The sequence below is a fragment of the Falco punctatus genome (assembly GCF_963210335.1).
Source record: "Falco punctatus genome assembly, chromosome: 5".
NCBI classification, from domain to species: Eukaryota; Metazoa; Chordata; class Aves; order Falconiformes; family Falconidae; genus Falco; species Falco punctatus.
Genome location: NC_137584.1, coordinates 81,224,171 through 81,241,756, shown reverse-complemented (window position 1 = coordinate 81,241,756; position 17,586 = coordinate 81,224,171). Strand labels below are relative to the sequence as shown.

At 44.4% G+C, this 17,586-nt stretch overlaps 1 long non-coding RNA gene across 1 annotated transcript in view; it reads left to right on the top strand.

Moving 5' to 3' along the window:
• The window catches only part of LOC308064419, a 45,986-nt gene that overhangs the window by 14,981 nt on the left and 13,419 nt on the right, over positions 1-17,586 (top strand). The window contains exon 2 of the long non-coding RNA XR_013928369.1: positions 751-17,586. This exon is cut by the window's right edge and continues 13,419 nt beyond it. This is a non-coding gene — a long non-coding RNA (uncharacterized lncRNA). The remainder of the gene's footprint in view (positions 1-750) is intronic.

The following is a 17,586-nucleotide window of genomic DNA, read 5'->3' as shown; positions in this document are numbered from 1 at the left end:
GAGGCCAGGAGCCCTTCGACCCCAGGTTGGGTGGAACATGGTCAAAAAAAAGAAGTCCCTGACATGGAGGACGGGTGGATCTTGGACCACAAGGCAATGAGGAATGAGGATCAGTGATTCACTGCATTTCCTTGGAACCCCTCAGCTTTATTAGGAACGGTCCATTATAAGGAATGAAAGAAGAAGCTATGTTCTGATACATTAAAAAAAGGAAGAAGGCAGGCAATACTCTCAGCAAGTCAAACTAAGGGAAACTGGCAACTCTCTTGTTTAAAGGGTGTCTTCTCAGAAACCTTGGTTTAATTTAACATGAATGCAATCATCAGTCTCTTATTTTAATGGATTGTTCTCAATAAATTTATAATCTTTTCCCCAAAGCATGCCTGTATTTACATATTCAGTGCTTATACATAAAACAGGAAATATGTGTTTACTAACCCATTACATTACTCTTGCAGAGTGAGGGGCTGGTGGTTGGTAGGTTGTTTGTTTTTTTTTTTTTTTTTTTCATTTATCAGGCTGATTGCAGTCTTTCTTTTTTAATTGAGTACATGTGTGTTGTCTACATCTGTGATGGCAGAGCCCCAAAATGGTGTGCGAAATCAGGAAGCGGCTGTTATTCACCAAAGACCACCACTTATTCACATGCTTCTGTCTGAAACAGGTGGATCTGGAGGGAGTTATTTTGAGCTTAAGTTAATGCTGACCTCAGCTGAAATAATTTGCCCTCTCACTCTTCCTCCGATACAGAGTCAAGAGGGAGTTGTCTGACTGCTGCGTGTGATTGTACACATCTGTCAACAGAATCAGAGATCCAAATGCAAAATGTAGCACTCAGGAACGCCGTGTGGGTTTCCGACACTCCCTGAAGGACGTGAGGACCATAAACCAGTGAATGGATTACAATAAGGCATAAATAGAGCATTTTTATCTGTGACAGATGTAATCCTGCTCCAGCGTTGCTTATGTTATTTAAAGGGAAATGGTCTCTGTTTCAGCTTTCTGAATTTCCAATGAGAAAGTAAGTCATAAGTGTTTTTCCATGCGAATAATTCTGAGCCTGCTTTGGAAGTGGTTTGGCAGCGTTGTTTCGAAGGGGGCTGGCCATTACCCCTCGCAGAGCAGCCCTTCCCTATGAGCACAAGATGGGGAAGGGATGGCTGGCTTTCACATAGCTTGCCACCCCAAGCAGGGAAAGGCTTGCTTTGCTGCCCCGGCTTGCCATTCAAAGCCTGCAGCATCGCAAGCCAGCCAGGCTGTAAGAGAGTTATGAGGAATAATGTCCCAAAGCCAAGAAGCAGGTGTGAGACATGCTTCTCGCTTGCGCAGACATATGCTACAAAATGTTGCAACCTTTCCTGCATAATATCTTAATGTATAGTCATTAAGCAGGACAGAGTGGAGAGTACACATATGGAAAATGTCTCTTATTTGGAGACAGGGGCACGTACTTTCCTTTTGATGCTGGCACGTGCAAGGAAATACTGATACACTGACTCCAAACTGCCGATCACAACCTGATAAGGAGCCAATCTTGAAGAAGGCAGGAATTTTATCAGGTTTTAGGCCAGAAACACTTTTTTATGAATTATTCTCAGAAGTGACACAACTGGATTCTGGATGACTGCATCTGGATTTCAGTGCACCGGTAAGTCCTACCAGGGAAATAAATTGAAAGGTGAAGACTGGGAGTTAAGGCTGTGCTAAGTTCTGGTAACATGGGCATTGAGTTAGCTTACTCCTTTGGACAACCTCCAACGTACTCACAGCTTTTGAGTCAGGAAGGGAGATGTGCGTGTCAAATAGCTGGGCAAAGGGGTGTAACCGAGTAGAGCATTCACATCAATAAACGGCTGGATTCTAACACCTTTGAAATGCTGGATTATTTTAGTTTTCCCAAAAAGTAGATCCTGATGAACTCCAACAAAATCGAAGATATTCTAGACCCTTTAGCCAGCCAAGAGGCAATCACAGACACTGACTTGCCATGGGAAACAAACCCACAGAAGAGCTGATGGCTGGGATTTAAGGAACTGTTGTGTTGTATTACCAGGCAAAATCTGGTAGAATTCAGGCAGGACAAAGCAATTCTGTCACTGAAAAGACTAATTAAAAGAAGTAAAGTAAAAGGATGGTTATCTGCAGATTTTTGAAAGATTCAGGCATTACGTGAGATTAAGAATGATGTTTCTATTAGCACTGAGATGAAATCAGGAAGTTTAAAATTTTGACTGAACTTCCAAAAAAAAAAAAAAAAAAAAAACCAACCAAACCAAAAAACCACAAGTCTGGACAATATGATCTGTGAAATAACTTTTCATGGGAAGGGGGGAGAGCTCCTTTTCTTGGGACATTAAAAAACTAGCCAAAAACTAGGAAACAAATTGCATAAAATGGATATACGTTGTCATGGAGATTAATTAGATGGACTGCATGGCACAACAGGCATTTTTTCACCTCTGTCTCTATTTGTCTTTAGCTACAGAGACACATCATACCGATATTACAATCCAGTGATTTTGTAGACTTGATCTTTTGATGCAGACACATAAATATACCTCAACAAATTCCTCTCTCTCTCTCCCTCTCGGCCATTGTAGCTTAGATTTTTATACAGATCACACCATGCACTGCTGGTCTGTTCCCAGCTGGGAAGATGATCGGTGACTTCCAGGTCAAATAAATTCAGCAGGGTCCCACAGCAAAAATAACAGATTGACGCAAATCCGTGCTCATTTATTCAGTTGCTATTGAGTCCGCGCTCAGGCTCAGTCCCGTTGCTTGTACTGCCCATTCCAGATGTGTGCACACAGGGACAGAGACATGGGCACTGGAGCCACACAGCCTCCAGCTGTCACGTTTTTCCTCCTGTTTTGTTAGCCTTTCACTTCCACTGCTTCAATCCCAGACAGGTGAAATCTTGGGCTTTCCGTCAATGGTTCCCGGAGAAGCAGAGAAGATATTACCAAGGAAGCACATAGCTCTTCTACTCCCCAGGGGAGTCAGTGGAGACAGAGATTTATGGTTCCTTCCCTTTGCATGTTCCGGAGAACCAACAGGTTGCAAGAGGGGGAGTTTGCCTCATGCCTGTGCATTAAAGAATAGGTTTGTGCAGCATGAGCTATAACATGCATTTTCATGGTGGTGTTACTTAGATGTTACTGACTGTGAAGCTTTGATACCTAGCACAATTATGAAATTTCCACGATGAAAGAGGTAAACCTTGCATACCTGTCAGCTGTGCAAGCTACTTCCCAGAGTGTACCTTTAGCAAGTGACACCCCAGTGGCTTGTAGGACAAGGAATTTGCTAGAGAAGTTTGTGGGTGATTTTGAAAACTGAAGAAATATGAGGGCACCGTTGTTGCTTCAAGGGCAGCTCCCAGGCAGTCAGTAAAAAAAATGTGTGACACACAGTGGTCATGGAGAACAATCTCTCCCTGTCCCCTGCCACCCATCCAGAGTAAAGTACCCTGGAGCATCTGCCCTCAGAAAGCCAGCCCACACCTTGTTTTCTCCAGTATAAGTGTCAATGCACTGAACTCACCCTGTGACTCCCCGTTGTTTATAGCACCAGCGCATCTTTCCACTCCCTGCCAGGGAGGAAAGACTCTCTGGCCTTGCCACAGTTTGTTAATGGCACGAAGCGTTTGATTTCTTCCAAGCATGAGGGCATATTTGGTACAGCCAAGACAAGCTGCAAAATTCTTCTGCTTCTTCCATGACCTGTCATCACTTGCCTTCTAGCCAAGACATGGTTTGGAAGATTCAGTGGGTAAACAGCATGTGGAACAAATTATATCTGGAAAGAGAAGAAATCTAAAAATCTAAGTAGTGCTGAACGCCTTGCTGGCTCTTGTGCGGGGATCTTCTTGCCGGTCTCTGCAGGCAGTTGGTGGACAAGGACTTTTCTTTTATTGATATTACACTGTGCTCTTCATTTTTATCTCCCAACTGTACCTGCTAGTAAGCACGTGATGATCTTAGCATGCATGGCATGAAATCAGGTTTTGCAGAAACCCATCTTTCAGAAGGAACACTCCAAGCCTGTGCCAGGTATCCTTCAGTTTGTCTTCTGTCTGTTACCATGTGTTTATATGTAACTTGAGGATGTTAACACAGTTACATATAACACAGTAGGGAACAAACTGTTTTCAGTTGCAGGTGTGGAAATAATACGACTTCCACTCATATATTTAAGTCAATTATCTACCTGTATTACAAATGACACAGACAGGGTTTTAAAATCAAGTCTCTTTGCCTCTGACTGATGATGTTTCTTTCTTTTATGTTATGACTGTTAGGTGGGGTTTTCCTAGTTTGGATTGTTAATACAGAGTTGTTTTCTTTCCTGCTTTTCTAGTTCCTGTATGCCAGAGAGAAGACCTGGATTTGATGTCAAACAACATAGAAGAACATTTCAGTATGGAATTATAGCAACAGAATTTTAACTGACATAGTTCTGTTAAATGTTGTGTATTAAGTTCATAGCCTGGCCTGTAAAATCCACTTTAAAAACCACTTAAACTATTTAAACTGCTCAGCGGTGGCAGTATGACAGGAAAGAGGAAAAGAACAAAGCCAAAGGTGCTGATTTCCCTTGCACCTCTGTGCAGGGAATCAGAGTCATGAAGTTTCCCATCACTGCCCCGCTATGGGCAGTGCTTCATTGCTCCCTGCAGGCACAGCACACCCAGGAAGGGGTCCCTGCCTCCCCCCGGCCCGCTGCACTGCAGGGAGCTCTGCTGAGACGGGCATTTTTCAGGGACCGAGTGGATGCTGGAGTTGGTGGGAAGGCTGGTGGGATGGAGGACCTACATCGGCCAGGATGGGGACGCTCAGCGGGAAGTGCTAAGCTCCATGCAGCATGTGTCACTCAGGGGGACAAGGCTGGTGGGCAGCCGGTGTAGCCGTAGCCCTGCACCTAAAGGGCTGTGTGTGGGGCTCGAGGGAAGCACGCCTGGTGCAGAAAGAAGGGAGATGAGAGAGGGCTCCTCTCTCCACCACTGTGCAGGTGCTGTGCCTGCCACTTCTCATTTTCTGCATGGCTATTTGGGACCAAATCCTGAACGGCAGTAGTGTTTTTCCACAGAGCTGGGATGGAGCTCAGTGTTCTGTGCTTAGCTGTCAAGTCGCCCCTCCATGCATTTGCGCTGTCCTCACCATGCTCTCGTTTACAGGAAAGACAATTAAGTTGCTCAGGAAAGGTGAAGATGCTCAGCTAAGATGAAGTGCTGGTTTTTCTCGAGATTCAGCTTCTTTCTTGCCCAGTTAGGATCGCAGCGGGGGAGTGACTTGCTCAGCCATGCTCAGTGGTATGTCTGCAATTGTTCCTTAACCTCCCTCTATCTCCAGGACCACACGACCAACTAATATTGGATCCCTGGGGAGAACTTGCTCTGTGCAGCTTTGTCCTTTTAACCTTTTAATGCTCTTCCATTTTAAGCTGTTTGTGGCAAGACCCAGACTTAAATTGCTGAACGCAGATGTCACAAATTGCTTTTCAATATGCTCTGGTGATGCCTGGAGCTGCTGACAAGACCTGAAAGGGTGAGTTTTAAAAAAAGGTTTTAGTTTGGACAAGCTATAAACTGCTCTCTCCTAGTTCAGCATCTGGTCCCACATGAGTGATGAACCGACTAGTACAAAGGCAAAACAAAAGTACTTTCCCAAAGAATGGGCTCATGACCTGTGAAATTCTTCGCCAAAAGATGAAAGTAAATGTTATAAAGAAACGGAATTTTGAAGAGGTGGGAAGCCTCCTTCCACGGCAATTTTCAAGGAAAGATGAAGAGGAAATGTGGAGCAGGGCAGTTTGTAATTGCCTTCCACAGGATTACTGCTGTATCCCCCCCAAGCAGCCCACGTCAGGGACTGCCAGATATGGGGACCTGGGCAAGATGGATGCTCCCTCCAGTTGGTTATGACAATTGCTGTCTCCTGAGGGACCTTTGATGGTTCAGCCAGGAGAAACGCAGCCTTCAGAACACGACCTGGAAAAGGTACTGTTCCTGCAGCACTACCATCACCAAAACCAGCAAAGCAAAAATATGTTTAGGAAAAAATGTGCCTCTTTGGTGCTTCCCAAGAGAGTGGCAGGGAACTGAATGGAAAAATCCTCCCCCTGGCACTGCGACACATTCCTCACAAGCACTACCACAAAAATTCTCCATCTACTCCTCTGGGCTTTAACACAAAGAAGACATGCCAAAAATGGTTGGGGACAATTACATCTTTATTTGTTTATTATCTTCTTTATAAGTGTGTTCCTCTGGGTGTTAATGTCCATGATTGGCTGTTCAGGTTGTGTTCCTCTTTCAATTACGGGAATGTCTGAATCTTATTTTACAAATAATGTTTTTCTTTCTTCCTCCCCCCTATCCTCATCCTCTCACCCTCATTTCTGGAGATGCCTGGGGTCACTGGCCTGCAGTTAGTGACTGGAAGATTCTACTGTGTTAACTATATTTTATACTTAATGTTTATATTAATATTGATATTTGATATAAAACTGCTAGGCATGATTCTAGTGCAGATGTCTAGTTATTTGCCTTTTTTTCAAAAAAAATACAACATTCTCATTAATTCCCTCACCACCAATGCAGACCAGACCAGACTGTGAACACCTTGGTGGCAGGGCTGGGTAGGAAGACATAAGTTTTTCTTAAAAACTTTTTTTAAAAAATACCTTTCTTAAAATAAGCTGTTGCTGGTTCACTGAGGCTGTGTCTGTGCCACCAGACGTCAGCTTGTCCTAAACACGAGGGAGAAGCAGGGGTGGTGGACACATCCACCAGCCTGCCACCTCCCAGTGCTGGCATGTGGCCTCTGCCGACCTGGGAGAAACAGCATCACAACTGTGACTCAAGAATTTGGGGCCAGCTTGGGGGGATCATGCTTCACAAATTTGGGTCACGCAGATCTGGGGCTGGGAGAGGGACATAAAGTTACACTTCTGCCCATGCCCAGCAGAAAGAGGTAAATCCCCTTCCCAGTCACAAATGCCCCCGGTCACTGAAGGGAAGATTTGGCTGCTCACCTGCTCAGTTTGGAAAGGGCACCCAGCTCACCCTGTACCCTGCTCTGAGGCAGCAAGGCAGGAGCCCCCAGGGCAGGGAGAGGGAGAGCGCCCGCCACCCCAAAGCACTGCAAACTTCAAAGCAGATATCTCAGCTGTTGAGTTCAGAGGAGAGGGAAAGCTGGGGATAAAAGGAGCTGAACTGAGAATACCTCAACATTGGGGTAAGCTACCAAGCAGGGGAAGGGTGCTGCAGGCTAGCGAAAGGACCGTGGCACCCAAGTGAGTAAATTCATGGACACAAGCAAGGTGGGTCTCCTTGTCCTTGATGGAACCAGACCTCCGTCCTGATCAGTCGCAGCTCTGTACCTGCTTCCTGACTGCTGCTAACACACTGCATGTTTATTTATCTTTTAGATTCAGAATGTCTATGATAAACACCAGGTAGCACACAACACCGTGTTTACCATCGCTTCTCCTGTGAGCAGATTTCTTAATTGTCTCGAGTGATGACTGTATATTGCACTAACGGTCCCGGTCCCCATGAGACCTCACGCTTGCCTGGCTTTCCTGCAGGGGTTTTCTCAGAGCAGATGGTTTTGCTCTCAGAAGCTGCGTTTTTTCTAGCAGGAGGAACTGTTACGGCCCAGCAGCTGAGTGGTCCCCAAGGCAGGTGTGGGACTGTCTCTAGAAAGAGCCTTCTGGCAGGAGCAGGGATGGATCATAGCTGGGGCTGCTGCCTACTGAGAGAGCAGAGGCTCACAGGACAGAAACAAAGCACAGCAGGCTGGCACAACCCGTTCCTGCAGTAGCACAGCTGAACCTTCAGCTTATTTTAAACAGTATTTTGCAATAAGAAAAAAGCTTGATGAGCTCTCTCTCCGTCTGAGCACTTTGCCATTTCACAACAGTGCTAGCTAATCAGGCAATTTTTATGTATGACAATGAACAACCCTTTCCCGTAATGATTTTCTTGCCCTCCTGGTGCATTTCCCTTTGCTATATTGGACAGCAGTTAGAAAGGTGACTATCCCCACTCTGAAAATGAAGAGGATGAGATACAGAAAAGTTACACAACCAGGTCAAGACCCAATTGCATTCACAGAAATAGGTAAGAAAGGCCAGAAAATCTTGACAGCTGTATAAGATTGCTTTTTTCTTTTTTCATGGCGCCAGCAGTAGTTCATTCCTTGACACACTGCACTGGATAGGGGCATTTATTACCGGTAAGGTTCATATTGTGTCTTTAATTGTTCCTCATAAACTAAGCACCAACAGAGATCCACTAGTCTTGAGAAGGCACTATGCAAATAATTATTTAACCTATTACCAATGGTTACGGTCATTTGGGCACATACACGTTTGTAGATCTGACATGAACTCTGCATATGGAAACCACTTCGTGAACACACAATGCAGCTGCTTTTGAAGTGTCATATTTTAAGGCAATTTTTTTAAAAGCAAATGTCAAAGGAATGCCCCCTCAAGCCCCTAAAAAATCCAAGTGCACATATTTTGACTAATCTCTTGCCAAAGTTTGTTTTTAATTGGCATTTTTTTACATTTAATTACCATATATAAGTGCAGAAAAGCAAGTCAAACCACAAAAATCCCCCTATTCTATTTCACACTCATAATACGTTACAGCAGAATTGTCAAATGCATATATTTTTTAACAAACTTGGAAACCCTCTCTCTTGAGCAGGACAGTTACATTTTTGCATCAAGGCCACTCTGCAATAAAGCCATTTCCCTGAAAACCTCCTATTCTTAGACTGGGGGAAGAGCTTAGTGAGAGGCTGTTTCTCAAAAATAGTAACAATATGTGCTCAGTAAAGCAGCAAGGGTAACCACAAGGGCTTCCAACAAAGGGATCTGACTTGTATGTGGCAAAGCACTTCCACCAACATTTTGGAGACAAAGCTTTGGGAATGAGTTCAACCCCTGACTTTCATAAACTCCAAACTTGCAATGCCTTTGGGTGCTGACCATTATGATGCTCCTGAGACTTGTTTCAGGAGTGCCAAATGCACCTTGTCCTTGCTGACACACTGGGAATTAGGGAAGCTATCTGAAGACTGGGCTGGCAGCATCTCAAAAATCAGTTGCCTGCTAATGAGTTGCCACCTCTGACGAATTGATTGTGAATATTTTAAGTCCTTTCAATTATGAAGCTGTTGCCCACCTGATCCTGTCACTTCCTACAACATGCCTTTCCACCAACTTTAATGGCCTTTGGAGTGGCCCGAGGGAGTGGCTTCTGGACCTCAATACAAACTTGCCCTAAGGGATGGAAAGGCACAGCCAGTCTGTGAGCGCATTAGAAGTTTAACACTTTGGTGGCCTGAAGGCAAAGCTTGCTATGGAGGACTCCATCCCATGGCTCTGTGGTGAAGTGTGTATGGAGTGGAGAGCAGTGGGATGCCAACGAGGGTTAAACCGATGCCCTGAGAAACAGAGAGAAATCGTGAGCTGGGGGCCTTAGAGGCAATGATAGATGGTAACCTAAACACATCCAAGTCAACAACCACCAAAGATGCTGTGAAGTGGCTTTTCTCTGACTCCTCCGTAGCCCCCAACCCTTTCTGTTCAGTGGGCAGAGTGAAAGCCTTGCACAACTATGGGCTTTATGTCTTCGGTTCTGATAGGCGATGCTGGGGAGCCACAGACAGTTACCCCACCACAAGAAGGAGAAACCCCATGTCAGAGACAGCAGCAGGCAGCACCTTGGCTGCACGTGGGGTGGGGTACACTACTTGCAGATGGGAAGGTAGTGGTCTTGGTGCCGTGCTTGCCTCCGAGTGGTGGCTTGGCCTCCCGCCTGAGGCACAAATATAAAAATAGGCATCGTCTTCTTAGGGCCTCACTAGCAGTGGACTAAAATGTGCTCCAAGCACTAGTGCATTTATTTTTTTCCTCAGATCTTTAAATGTTCGTTTATTGTCATGTTATGCTGCATAAGAAGAAGTGTAGTCCTCTGCCAACAGGACAAAAACATCGTGGGTGACAGATAAGTAAGCTTGCCTGCTCCATCCTCCCTATCCTTTCTGGACAGATGAGCATGTCTCTAAACTTGTTTCATTCCTACCATGCAGGCGGGAGACAAGGCCAGGGCAGCTTTGCTGGAAGGCATCGCACTGCACATAGTCTGCAAGAAGAGAGGATTTCTTCTTTTGCCCTGCAGTGTCCTTGCTGAGCTTGGTGAGAAATGGGTTTGGCTCGCAGGGTCTGACAGGGGCTGCAGCACCTCCATCCCCTCACTTCTGAGGCAGGGGTCCCCGGCGTGTAACACAGCACCCTGAAGGACGAGCAGAGCCTCCCCACGGTGGGCACCCTTGAAGGACTCGCTCGCAGCCGCCCTGTCCAGCCTTCCCCTGCCGGCTGTGATTTAATGTGACATCTCGATGTTGCCAGCCCTTATCTTTCATCCATAGTCTTGTGATAGCTGATAATTTAATGAGAGCATAGCTGTAGAAACAAATGGTTACCTGAAGAGTTTAGGACTATTTTCTCATTTCTTTTTTTTTTTTTTTTTTTTTCCGACAAACACATTTCTGATTGTCTCAGGGGAAGAAAGGAAAAAAACCAAAACAAACACCAAAACCAACCCAAAAACAACAACAACAAACCGAGTTTTAAAAGTATGCAACCTTTTGTTTTGTTTTGTGGGGTTTTTAAGCCAGTCTGATTGTTTGGGGGAGAGAAAAGGCTGGGTGCCAAGGCAGTTGTAGGGTCAGGAGGAATGCAGCTAGAGAGACAGACCCCTCAGGCTTCTGGGGAGAACTTAGGGATTTTGAGAAACGAGCCCGTTTCTCATTAACTGCCTTTGCACACTGGTTTTATTTATGCTACAGCTATGTCTGCTGAGTTATTGGCTATCTTGTCTGGCCATCTGCTTAATCTCAACCTATGAAATGTGGGTTCGTGGAGATATAGGAGCAGATGGATACCATTGTTCCAGTAAATCTTTTTACAGTGTTTGTTTATAGCGTGAAGGAAGGGACTCTGAAGAAGTCCAGAAAGCCAGAGATTTCAAAGATTTTTCAGATTACTCTTGGAATAGACTCACCACAAATCTGACTGAAGCTGGTGGATTACCCACCATAGCTCCCATGGTGGTTTATCTAGAGAGGTGCACCACAGGTGGGGATTTTTGCTGCTGAGCTGCTGGACATCTGTTGCATCAGGAGGGATGAAGAACAAGAACAGTGCAGATGGGTTGTCCAGACAATCTGCTCTGTTTGATTGAGACCTTTGTCATTGGATCAAAACCAGTTTGCTTAGACATGATTTTTTTTAACTCTAAACCTTCGTAGTGTCTGGCTGGAGGTATTCACTCATTGCCCTGCATCCACCATCCATTTCTTTGAGATCTATGCAAAAAAGGCATCAGTGAATAGATAAAGATATATAGATAGACAAATGGGAGCTGATTGCAATTGCTTTAGAAGATTTTTTTCACTCTTCAGGCTTTTTTTTTTTAAAAGGGATTTTTAAAAAACAAGGAAAGTAAATCAAGCTCTGCAGGGGAACTGAAATCTCTCAGTGGAAGCTAGCGGCATTAGTCTTAGCTCAAACAAATTGTGCTGTAATAACTCCCAGAGCAGCCAAAGAAGACAAGAGCTGGAATATTCCCCTCTGTATCCAGGTTCATTCTAGACCCATGACTCCAACTTTTCAGTCACTGGTGTAGCGTGTCCCCGAGACCATCAGTACGGGAGATGGCATCATTCCGTATCTGGTCCTGGTCATAACAGCCAAGAACCTGAAGTACAAGAATCAGAAATCTTGTGGCTTGCAAATCCCACTTCTAGAAAGATAAACACAATTTTTGGATGGGGTGCATATGATCCTAATTCCAGTTAGGATACGTACAGGGAGTGAACTTGTCTTTTTCAATACAAAACCTGAAGTTGGTATGGCCAAAGCTAAAATCATTGGTCTTCTCACTTAGCAGCAGTAGCAGTCTATAGACACACTGGGATATCTCCAGCTACTCCCTTGCAGACTGGCACATCCATGGTGCAGACAGATACAAGGCTGGGTCCCAAAAGCAGGGTAAAGCTGTTAGGAGCTCCCCTGATCAATAGAAACATAAGCACCTTTGCAGCACGCGGGTCCCCACGCCGCAGAGCATGCCCCGTGTCAGCACGACCCAGCCGCTCGTGGGAACCAACAAGCTCCCTGCGACCGTGCGGGCTGTGCCTGCCATGGGCAAGGGGCTGGGGGAAGGTGATTTCAACCTGGCAGAAGTTGTTCAGAAGCCAGACACTGCTTCTAAGTTGGTTTTCTGCTTATAAGCAGGTCACACAAATTCCACCTCCACATGCCCTCCCTTCCAAGAACCTGGGAGGCTCATTTTAGAGAGATTAATGAGTGCTTTTACAAGTGGCTAAATTTGTCTTAGTGTGTCCTTGAGCTGGCCATGCTCTTTTATTTTGTGGGAACCGAGGCAGGTTACTTCCTCCACCTGTGCTTACTGAGAGCAACCTCGAGGTGTCCAACAGCAGAGAGCAACCTCGAGGTGTCCAACAGCAGCACCGTTGGGGCTGTGTTTGTCATTCCCTAATGCAGCTGACACCGTGATACATTTTCTGTCAGGTGAAATTTAGAGGCACATTAACCTGCTTGAAAGGAACAGTGAGTCACGAAGAACTCCTAAGGAGAAATGTCCACACTGTGGAAAAGTGTTTCATGTTTTTTTAGCTGCAGTTTGATACATCTACTAATTGTATTTGCAGTCTCACAGATGCCCCCCCAAAAAACCCCAAAGCATAAAAATACACAGCCTTCCTAGAAATACAGCTGGCTTTGCTGCCTGAATTTTCTAGGCATGTCTGTCTAAAAATGTATGGAAATAAATAACCAAAAGCAAAATCAGCTATGAAACTCTCTCTTCACGCCCACTATTCTATTAATTTCAGAGTTGTTTGGTCTGCACCATGAGGCCTGGTGGCGGCCAGCGCATCTGCTCCAGACTCAAATCAAGAGTTAGGAAGAAATGACCCTTCCCCTGGCTGTACTTGCACATGCCTGTTTGTCCCACAGTTTCCAGTGTTGCTGGCACTGGCAGTGGAGCTGTATGTGTTGCTGTCTGGGGCTGTGCAGGGGCATGGCTTGGCAGCTTTGCCCTTAGCAGCTCTGCAGAGCAGGAGGGGAAAGGATGCGGCACCCTGGGGTCCTGGCTCTGGCACAGTGCAGAGACTCCTGTATGATTTTTCTTGGGGGACCAGCTCCTTCCCACTTGGTGTGTGAGTGAGGCATCACCACTCAGCTGATTTCTGGCAGGCTGCAGACAGACCACTTCCAGCAAGACCTGAGAGGAGCCTGGGAATGATTTCAGTAAACCAGGCAGCTTGGGAAGAGCAATTGGTATTGGTTATATGTAGTCATTCTGCTTTAGGAAGAGTCGTCATTCCTAGCTGGTGGTGATGGCTATTTTCAGAGTTGTTTGAAACCAGGGTTAATAGCTCCTCTGGTATCTTTAACTTGAAAGTGACCATACTTGGAAAGAAATTTTTCTGTCAAAATGTCAGTTTTGCTGGTTCAGGTTCATCTTCTAGCTAGTAGTGTAGCTGAGCTGCATTAATCACTTCTTTCCTTCTCTTGCTCTCTCTCACTCTATGTACTTGTATGGCTCTTGTCACACTTGTATTGAGTGCCTTTCTCCCCCGAAGGAATTTAAGAGTAAAAATAACTCTCTATCTCCTTTCCCAAGCTGGAGAACTGCCTCCAGTTTACAGTTTCCTAAAAGAGCATTGTACATACTTTATCCCAGAAAAGCTCTTTTCCTCGTCAGGATGGGAAAGTTAAATCAAGCAACAGCTGAAGGCAAACAGAATAGGGAAAAATCCTAGAGCCTGAGTTTGGTCCTAGACATATAACAGGAATGTGATTTCCTTTATGTTTGTGTAATCTTAAATTATACCATAGAAGGCGCAACGGAAATAGATATTTACCTTCAGTAGTGTACCTATTTAATTCAAGTACAGGATGTTTTGGGATGCATTAATTAATGCTGTAGGCCACTATGAAGATATAAAATGATATGTATGTGCTAAGTATTATTATTATTACAGCTGAACTGGATAATGTAGTACAGATGCTGCAGAGTAATTAAAAAGAAACAATTTCTTCCAGTTGTTTGGGGGAAGAAGCACAAAAAGATTAATGCCTCTTATAAAGAATTAGCAAACTGTTAACTGCACTTGGTATAGGGAGATAAGTGTTTGTTTCCTGGCAAAAGACTTTTTTCTAGATAGTCCCATCCATTAGATACTTCTAATTAAATCAAACATGTTTCTTTTTACAGATGGTTTATTGCTGGGTACTGATACTAACAATTTGTATGAAAAATTTGTCAGTCCTGAGTACCTGAAAGTAGTGCAGCTATAAAGGAAGGTGTTTGTCCATAAAATGACCTGGTGAGATCTTAAACAGGAGCATCAGGAGGCGCTCCCAACTACATTCCCAATGTAAGGAAGTGCACTGATAAATTTATACCACTGCTTTTCTATGCTTACAGTAATTTCTGCCTTGTCACCCTGGCTTCCCAGGTAGTAATGCTGGCCTTAATGCTGACCCCATGTATCCCAAAATGACAAGCTTCCACTGGCACCAGCAGTATATACAGCAGGGTGGAAAATATGACAAAAACTTAATCTAAGTAGCCAGCATTCTGTACTAGCAATGACACCTGCTTCAGAGGAAGCTGCAAAGATCTGTACGTAGGGTGTTTGGAACAGTATCTTCAGAGAGGCTGAAGAGGCAGGTCTCTAGCCTGGGATTTCAGATGCTCCTCCGTGCCTGACTCCACTGACTGCAGCAAGCAGAGAAGCTAATGGAACAATTAACAAATGCTTTTGATCACCCATGGACAAAAAGAGCCAAAGAGCCTTAGAGTACCTGTTTAGGGCAAAACATAGCTGGGTTATTACATGCTATCTTATCTATAATAGAAATCCTATTTAGAAAAAATGCGTGCCCTTGTGTATACTCCTACTTGCTAAGAGAAAGCTTACAGCACATGGAAGAATTTTCCTTAGACTTCTCTGATATGTAAATGTCTGGTAAGTGGCAACATGCATTGTTTATAAGGCGGCCAAATCCCCAGCTGATTTGAATGTAAAGGATGCAGCTGAGCTGACTGATGTCTGTAAGAGTGCATCTGAAATCAAAAAGCTGATCCCAGAGAGCTCTGCCGTGTATCCCTTTCAGGAAAGGCAGGGAGGCGCCCGTGTTGTTCCCTGGGAGTTCCCAGCAAGCTTGCTGAAATTGAATTAAGCCTTTGAAAGCAATCTTTAGCCTGTTATATCTGAGTGGCTGAACTCTGTGTGAGGAAGTTATTTTGCATTAGCAGAGCAGATTAGATTTTCGTATTTTACTTTTTGTTCTGACCTTGGCTATGCATAAAACAACAGCCAGGTGAGACCTCATCGGGGCTTGCTCCTTAGAGAGAAATGGAAAGAAGTGTGTGATAAAACTCTTGATAACCATCATTATCTATGAGAAGACCCTCACAACCAGCACTCCCCCATTCCTGCATGTTGTGGCTGCAGGACAGAGCCTCTTAACCCCTTTCTTCACTTAGACCACTTATAAAATCAGCATAACACAACACATTTTCAAGGGTGGGCTTGCTTAATTAATGTTGGTTCAGGGTCCTTGATAAAATGAGGTTTTGCTGTTTGCTATTGAACTGGCTTGATGGAATAAATAACAGATATACACTCAAGAGTAAGGTGTCATCTGGAAACTCACCTCAGGACTTGTCTACAATAAAGCATTAGCATTTTATTGCACCAGCAGACAAAGCAGAGCAGCCCCAGAGTACAAGGGTAGCTGGACGGGCATGGAATCCTTACTATACCTGTTCCACAACAGCAGCCATTGCTGAGGCTTTTAGCACCATGCATCTCTCTTGGAGAATTTTGCCCCTCTGCCAGCTCCAGCCATGCTGTGGATAACCCAGGCCAGCGAAGGGGGCCCTGGCAGCTGACTCAGGCACTAGCTGTCTCACAGCAGGACTTCAGTCTGTACTGAACCACAGGTAATTGCTTTTCTTTTTTTCCATATATTTTCATGTCGCAAGCATTCCATGCATCTGATCCTGTACCAGCGATTAAGCCAAAATTCTCACTGAGATCAGAAAATGATTTTGCTTTAGGAAGAATGGATGTTTTTCTAGTGTTTCTGTGTATGAGCATTCCTTAAATGCACTACTACTTGGCTCTATACAATTAAGCACGCTTGCTACTTAATAAAAACTGACTCCCCCCAAACCATATACTTCCTTAGTGTAGGAATGCTCCGGTGTCATTAAGTGGTGGAGGACTTGGCTGACATCCAGCGTCTCTCATTTTGGGTGAACTCTGAAAAACCCCACAGTATTTAAAGTGACGTTTACCAAACTGCTTCAGCATAGTTCATTGAACAGTCAGGGTGGGGTTCATCTCACCCAGCATTAAATAATGAAGACACACAGGATCCACCAAGCTAAGTGCTTAAGGCAGGTCAGGAGCCTGTGAGGCTTGTGTCTCTCCATTGACAACAGGAAAAAAAAAAACCAAAACCTATAAGACTGTTAGACCAGGGTGTCTGGCTTTTAGACAGCTCAAGTTACCATACTCAGGATGTAAGAAAAATATTGTGTGGTTTTGCAGTCAAGTGACATCAGTCTAAACCCCTGCTAGGTGGAGGCAACCTGCCATGTCTTGCTCCCTACCCTGACTGATCCTCCCCCAAAATGGAGAAGAGAAATCCTTCCTCTTTTTCTCCCCCCTTTCTTTTTTTTGGGGGGGGTTGTTAGTTTTTTTGTTTGGTTGGTTGGGTTTTTTTCATTGTTTACTTGTAACACTATTTTAAAAGTACCTGATCTGTCTGGATATACAGCCCCCGCAATGCTGCTGCCATCACGGAGGGCAGTGGCAGGATGAATCTAGGGCTGTTCGAGTCTATCATGGATCTGCACCATCTGTTTGAAGCCAAGTTTCATTTTGCCTAAAGCTTGCTTATGCAGGAAGATTTTATGAGTTACATCGCTAAAAATTGTAGAGTTAAATAATATAGCTTACACCAGACTGATTTTTTGTGTGTGTGTGAATGTTCTTGTTCAGGAATAATAGTGGTAATTTTTGATTCATCATATATTAATTCTAAAGCATTACTGACTAAACTGCAGGAGAAAAAAGAAGGGGGGGGACCCCAAGCAACACAAACAAAACACCTTTTTCTCTCCAAAGAAATAAATTCACACTAGGAATTATTCCAGTAAAACTAAATCTGTTTGAATTCATACCTTTGTTTATGCCACTATAAATTTTTGTGTAGACAATCTCATATAGGGAAGTTACATTTTACATTATAATGAGGTTACAATGTGCTAATCCCCTTGGACTGAAGCAATTATCACCTGCCTGCTAGGTGTTAAATGCTGCATTACAAGGGGATTATTTTCTCTTTTGTTCTGACTGAGGTCTGGTCTACCCCCAAATTCACACTGGTTAAACTAATTCAGGAGGGAGTTTGCATTTTGCCTCCTCTGGATCAGTTAAGCGTTGCATTAATAAA